The sequence below is a fragment of the Hordeum vulgare genome, chromosome 4H, assembly GCF_904849725.1.
Source record: "Hordeum vulgare subsp. vulgare chromosome 4H, MorexV3_pseudomolecules_assembly, whole genome shotgun sequence".
In the NCBI taxonomy this organism is placed as follows: Eukaryota; Viridiplantae; Streptophyta; class Magnoliopsida; order Poales; family Poaceae; genus Hordeum; species Hordeum vulgare.
The window spans coordinates 262,666,158-262,672,513 of record NC_058521.1 but is presented as its reverse complement, the minus strand read 5'-3'; positions in this window follow the sequence as shown (position 1 = coordinate 262,672,513).

Sequence of the window (6,356 nt, the reverse complement as noted above, 5' to 3'; positions counted from 1 at the left end):
AGAAAAAGGAGAAAGGAGGAGAAGAAGAAGGAGAAAGGAGAAGAAGAAGGAGAAAGGAGAAGAAAAAAATAAGAAGAAGAAGGAAAAGAAGAAGGGGAGAATTGATTATCACCCCCCCCCCCTGTTCGTGTGCCACCACAACATAAGCCCCCCTGTTTGCCTGGCTCCCTTTTAACCCCCCAGTTTTCACCATGCTGTAGATGATGCCCCCCTTTGCAATGTTTAACAGATTTGTCAATGGATAAATAACAAATGGGTACATCAATAGACAAAACTAGTTCACAGTTCACTTAATTTCTTCTTCTTTGGAGTCTTCTTCTTCTTCTTTCCTTTTGCTGGAGACTTTGTTGGTGTAGCAGCAGCAAAAGTAGTTCATGGCAGCACAAACGAGTTCACAGTTCACTTAATTTGTTCTTCTTTGGAGTCATCTTCTTCTTCTTTCCTTTTGTTGGAGACTTTGTTGGTGTAGCAACAATGGGGAGGCTAGGGAAGGGAAGAGGCTTGCCTTACCTTGGAGCAGCAATGGAGATGGGGCGGCTGGGGAAGATGCGGCGGCTAGGGCAGCTGCGGCGGAGGCGAGGCGCAGCAGCACTTGGGGCGGCTAGGTTAGGGAGGGGAACGAGCAGAGAACGGGAGCAGCTTCTGCCCAGCTCGTGTGACTTATACTAGATGAGGGAGGGCAGTTTTGTCATTTCAGAAAATAATTAGACTAGTCTGTGCTATTATTTTCTTAATGTAGAGCTAATCAACTCATAGGGGGCCATTAGCAACATCGTTAGCACAACTGGGGGGGTTAAAAGGGAGCCAGGCAAACAGGGGGGCTTATGTTGTGGTGGTGCAAGAACAGGGGGGTTAAAAGGAAAAGGAAGGGAAGGAGAAGAAAGAAGAAGAAGAAGAAGAAGGAAAAGGAAGGGAAGGAGAAGAAGAAAAAGAAGAAGAAGAAGAAGGAAAAGGAAGGGAAGGAGAAGAAAGAAGAAGGAGAAGAAGAAGAAGGAGAAAGAAGAAGAAGAAGAAGAAGAAGGAGAAAGGAGAAGAAAAAAAAGAAGAAGAAGGAAAAGAAGAAGAAGGAAAAGGAAGGGAAGGAGAAGAAAGGAGAAGAAGAAGAAGAAGAAGAAGAAGAAGAAGAAAAATAGGAGAGGAAGAGAAGAATAAGAGGAAAAAAGAAAATAATAATAATAATAAGAAGAAGAAGAAGAGAAGAAGAAGAAAACAAGAAGAAGGAGAAGAAGAAATAGAGGAAAAAAGAAAAAAGAAAATAAGAAGAAGAAGAAGAAGAATAATAAGAAGAAGAAGAAGACAAGAAGAAAAGAAAAAGAAGGAGAAGAAGAATAAGAGGAAAAAATAAAAAATAAAATAACAAGAAGAAGAAGAAGAAGAAGAAGAAGAGAAGAAAAGAAGAAGAAGGAGAAGAAGAATAAGAGGAAAAAAGAAAAAAGAAAATAAGAATAATAATAAGAAGAAGAAGCATAAGAGGAAAAAATAAAAAATAAAATAAGAGTTAGGTCACATATTTTTTGATTATCTTATAAAAACATCATATTTGTGTTGATCGGGTGAATTTCAATGTGCAGTTGTTCGACGAACTCCACGTGCGTTGGACGAGCTCCGCCCCTACGTTTGTTGGTGAGCACAAATGACTTCTCCTCCTACCCCCTTAATTTGCTCTGTCCCGGTCGTCGTGCCAATGAAACTTGCTATCTATATATAGGTTTCTTCAATCATGAGTATGCGTGACCAGTATGCGTTTCCTGTTCGAAAGGGCGACATCTATAAATATGCATGTCTTTGCATATTTATAACTGCCATCCTTTTGAATTGTCCAACATTATCCACGGAGAGCCCGAGTATGTGTAGATTGGGTTCGTTTTCCCGTATGCTGTGCTTTGGATCCGATGCGGAATTTCGTCAGTGCCTCCCTGTTGTTCTCCGGATGCACATCCTCTCTGTTTATTGAGGACACGTGTATCAGGAGAACAGCGGGGAGGTGCTGCCGAAATTTTGTGTTGGATCCGGAGCAGAGCATGGGAAAACGAACCCAATCTACACATACTCGGGTGGGATTACGACCTATCTTTACCTATTAGCGTTTAGGTTGCCTGGACGTACTAAAAATGGTGAACTTGATTAACCGATGAATATAAATGCTAAATTAAATATAAATATATTTCTTCTGTCTTTAGTAGCTACGCAAGATGAGTGATCGTGCGTGGATGTATACCGGTCGCCCTAGTGAGAAAGAGATGACGAAAGAATGGTTTGTAAACACAAAGGAATTTGTGAAAGCCGCATTCGCAAATGGCCAGGAAAGAAACTATTGCCCTTGTCCTGGATGCGACAACTATAAAAAGACGACAGAGACTGTAATGATTAAACACTTGCAGAGGAGGGGTTTTAAGCCTAATTATACGGTGTGGAGATTTCATGGTGAGTCTATACAACGCACAAGAGCTGAGGTGGTCCGTCGTCGCACGGACGAGCATGGTACCAGGATCGAAGACATGGTGCAAGACTTTGATGATGCTCGGGATTCGGAAGATGAGATGGAGGAATCTTCAAAGTCCTTTTATGAGATGTTGGAGTCTTCAAAATGTCCTCTCCATGAGCACACTGAGCTCTGTCAGCTGGATGCAATTGCATAAGTAATGGCCCTGAAGGCTCAGTTCAACTTGGGAAGAGAATGCTACGACGCGATGATGACACTATTTGGACGTTTCCTACCCAAAGGCCATGTCATGCCTGCAAACCTGTACCAGTCGGACAAAATGCTTCGTGTACTTAAGATGCCCTATGAGAAGATAGATGCATGTGAGAAAGGATGTGTCTTATTTAGGAAGGAGTATGCACACTTGGACTATTGTCCAAATTGCGAGTCTTGCAGGTATCTTGTGGTAGACAACGGTATGGGTGAGAAGAGGCAGACCAAAATCGTAGTTAGTGTTCTTCGGTATATGCCAATCGTACCAAGACTTCAACGTCTTTTCATGGTCGAAGAGACAGCCAGACAAATGACATGGCACAAATTGGGCAAAATAACCGAACTAGATGCGGATGGGAATAAGATGATGGTACACACATCGGATGGGGAAGCGTGGAAACATTTTGATGGGTCGCATCAGGATAAAGCGGCAGATCCAACGAATCCTCGAGTCTGCACCGCCACGGATGGTTTTAATCCCTTCGGCATGACGGCAACCCAATACAGTTGTTGGCCTGTATTTGTCATTCCACTCAATCTCCCCCCGGGCAGATTATGCAAAGAAAGAACATATTTCTGACGTTGATAATTCCAGGGCCCAATTTTCCGGGGAAGAATATGAATGTGTACCTGCAACCGCTTAAGGATGAATTGGAAGAAGCTTGGGATAATGGGGTCAAGACATACGATGCCGCTAGAAAAGAAAACTTCAAAATGCATGTGTGGTACATGTACTCTATGCATGACTTGCCAGCGTATGCGCTATGCTCTGGATGGTGTGTGCATGGAAGGTTCCCGTGCCCCCAATGCAAGGCAGCTCTTCGGTTTCATTGGTTGCAGGAGGGTTGGAAGTATTCTTGCTTTGACTTGCATAGACAGTTCCTGGATCCTAACCATCAGTTCAGAAAGACAAGAAGAACTTTACGAAAGGTAAAGTTGTCAATAACTTGGCACCACCTGCGTTCATAGGCCAACAGATCCTGGATCAGTTAAACGCCCTCGAGCCTGATCCAGAGCGTCGAGGGTATTTCAAGGGGTATAATTCAAAACACGCCTGGACTCACAAGCCATGCTTCTGGGATCTGCCTTACTTCAAAGACCTCCTTCTTCCACACAATATCGACATGATGCACACAGAAAAGAATATCGGAGAGGCTATTTTTGGAACATTGTTCGACATAGATGGGAAGACAAAGGATAATATTAAGGCTAGATTCGATCAAGAGACACTATGTCATGGACCGTTACAAAACATGCGAGAAGGTAAAGGAAAGCAGAAGTGGTCGAAGCCAAAGGCCTGGTTCAATCTTGGAAGGCCAGCTATGAGGGAAATTATCTTGTGGGTCAAAATGCACTTGATGTTCCCCGATGGGTATGCAGCGAATCTAAAGAGGGGAGCGAGTCTTGAAAAATTAAAAATCTTTGGTCTCAAGAGTCATGATTGGCACATATGGCTAGAGCGAGTAATGTCGGCGATGTTACGTGGCTTTATTCCCGAGGATGAATGCCTAGTACTGGCGGAGCTGAGCTATTTCTTCCGTGTTCTTTGTGCGAAAGAATTGTCGCCTGGCGTGGTAGAAGACATGGAGGAGTTTGCACCGGAGTTGTTGTGCAAGTTAGAGAAGATCTTTCCACCGGGCTTCTTTAATCCAATGCAGCATTTGATTTTACATCTACCGACCGAGGCAAGATTGGGTGGGCCCGTGCAAGATCGTTGGTGCTATGCAACTGAGAGGATGCAGAAGACCCTTCGAGCTAAATGTAAAAATAAGCGTAGAATTGAAGCATCGATGGATGAGGCATTCATTACTGAGGAGGTGACAAACTTTGTGACAACACACTACGAAGCCAAAAATCATCATTTGCATAATCCGAAGCCTCGGCACAATGATGCAGACCCTAAAAAGGTGGGTCCAACCTCAGCCTATTCAAATGGAAGCTCGCACCAGCCGGTGCTTCAAAACCAATAACGTTGGATGTCGAAGAATGGCGGAACATTTCGTTGTATATCTTCAACAACCTAACAGAAGTGCGGCCGTACATCGAGTGAGTTCTCAGCACATTTTCCTGTAACTTCTAATTCATTTGAACTGCTCTTATTCCCGGATATTTCAAACAGTCGTTACGTCGTCAAATTCTTGGATGGAGCGGTGATCGAAAATGATTCCGTCGAAGAGTATGAGCTTATGTCAAAGACAGGAGGCGGCTATCCCGGTTTCATCTCTTGGTTCAAACAAACGGTAATTATCAATAATGGACCATTTCATTCTTGGTCTAACTTGCGGCTAATGCAACAACCGTTTCGTATTAAACTTGTAGGCTAATTCAGAGTCTACGGACGCCGAATTGAGACAAGTCACTAATGGTTTTGACTATAAGGTCCGTTCATTTGAGAAATACAACATCAACGGGTATCTCTTTCGTACCTTTGTCAAAGAGCTATCTATGCCCGACCGGAAATCTACAAATTGTGGTGTCTCTGCTATCGGCGAAGGTGTTATCGAGTATTATGGAAGAGTTGAAGCAATTTATGAACTTCAATTCTATGGTGAAAACCCACCGAACGTCGTAGTCTTCAAATGTTATTGGTTCCAGCCGAAAAAGACTAGAAGGAATCATGAACATATAGGACTAGTCGAAATCAATCCAAACACACATTTAGATGTTCCCGATGTCTATATTACGGCTCAACAGGCGACCCAAGTTTTCTATCTACCGTGGGCATGCCAAACGGATAAGAATCTGGAAGGTTGGTATGTTGTTTATGAAGTGCCGCCACATGTCAGACCACCTCTCCCAAATGAACAGGATTATGAACCTCACATTAACCCAGACACATATGATGGAGAATTCTTCCAAGAATCACGTCTTTCCAAGAAACGTTTCAAGAACCGCCGTGCTTCACCCAAGAACATGGAAGTAGACAGCGACAATGAATCTGACTCCAGCCCTGAGCCGGAACCAGAAGACCTGGAACTCGTAGAGGTTACTGATGCAGATGACCTGTCAATGCTTCAACGATTAAAGGAAGGCCTTTCACAACTTCACGCCGTTGAACCCGACGAGCACGTCATTCATGAAGACATGCGTGATAGTGATGATGATGATGCATTTATTGATGATGATTATTAGTTTGTAAGATTCACAACTTAAATTATATATATTTTAATCTTTATTATTCATGTAAATATTATTATTCATGTCAGTTATTCAATTTTTTTATGTTGTACTAATTTATTTTAATCTTTATCATGGTAGGTCAGCAGGTGTGGAAAGATGGTGGGTGCTGGTCTAGATCGCTCGACGGGTTCTTCCTAGGCGCCCCGCACGAGGGGTGGTACTTCCCTTCCACCCCTATCTCTCCGTAGAGCCTTGGCAGACAGTCTGTCGACACCACCCGTGGGTTCTTCTTCGTCGGCGGCATTGCCCACTAGGAGAGGTGTTGGTCGGGTAGGGAAGAAGGGGAATGGTATAGGGAGAGGTGGTGGCCCCGGAAGATCCAGGAGGACTGTTGAGCCGTCCTCGCCACCACCACCAGCTCATTCATCTGAGCATAGGACTAGTATGGTCGACCCGTTTGCGGAGGAGGCAACGGGGACTCCGTTCCAGGAGCCTGTTGTTGACGGGCATTCATCCCATGAGACTCTGGTCCAGGAGCAGC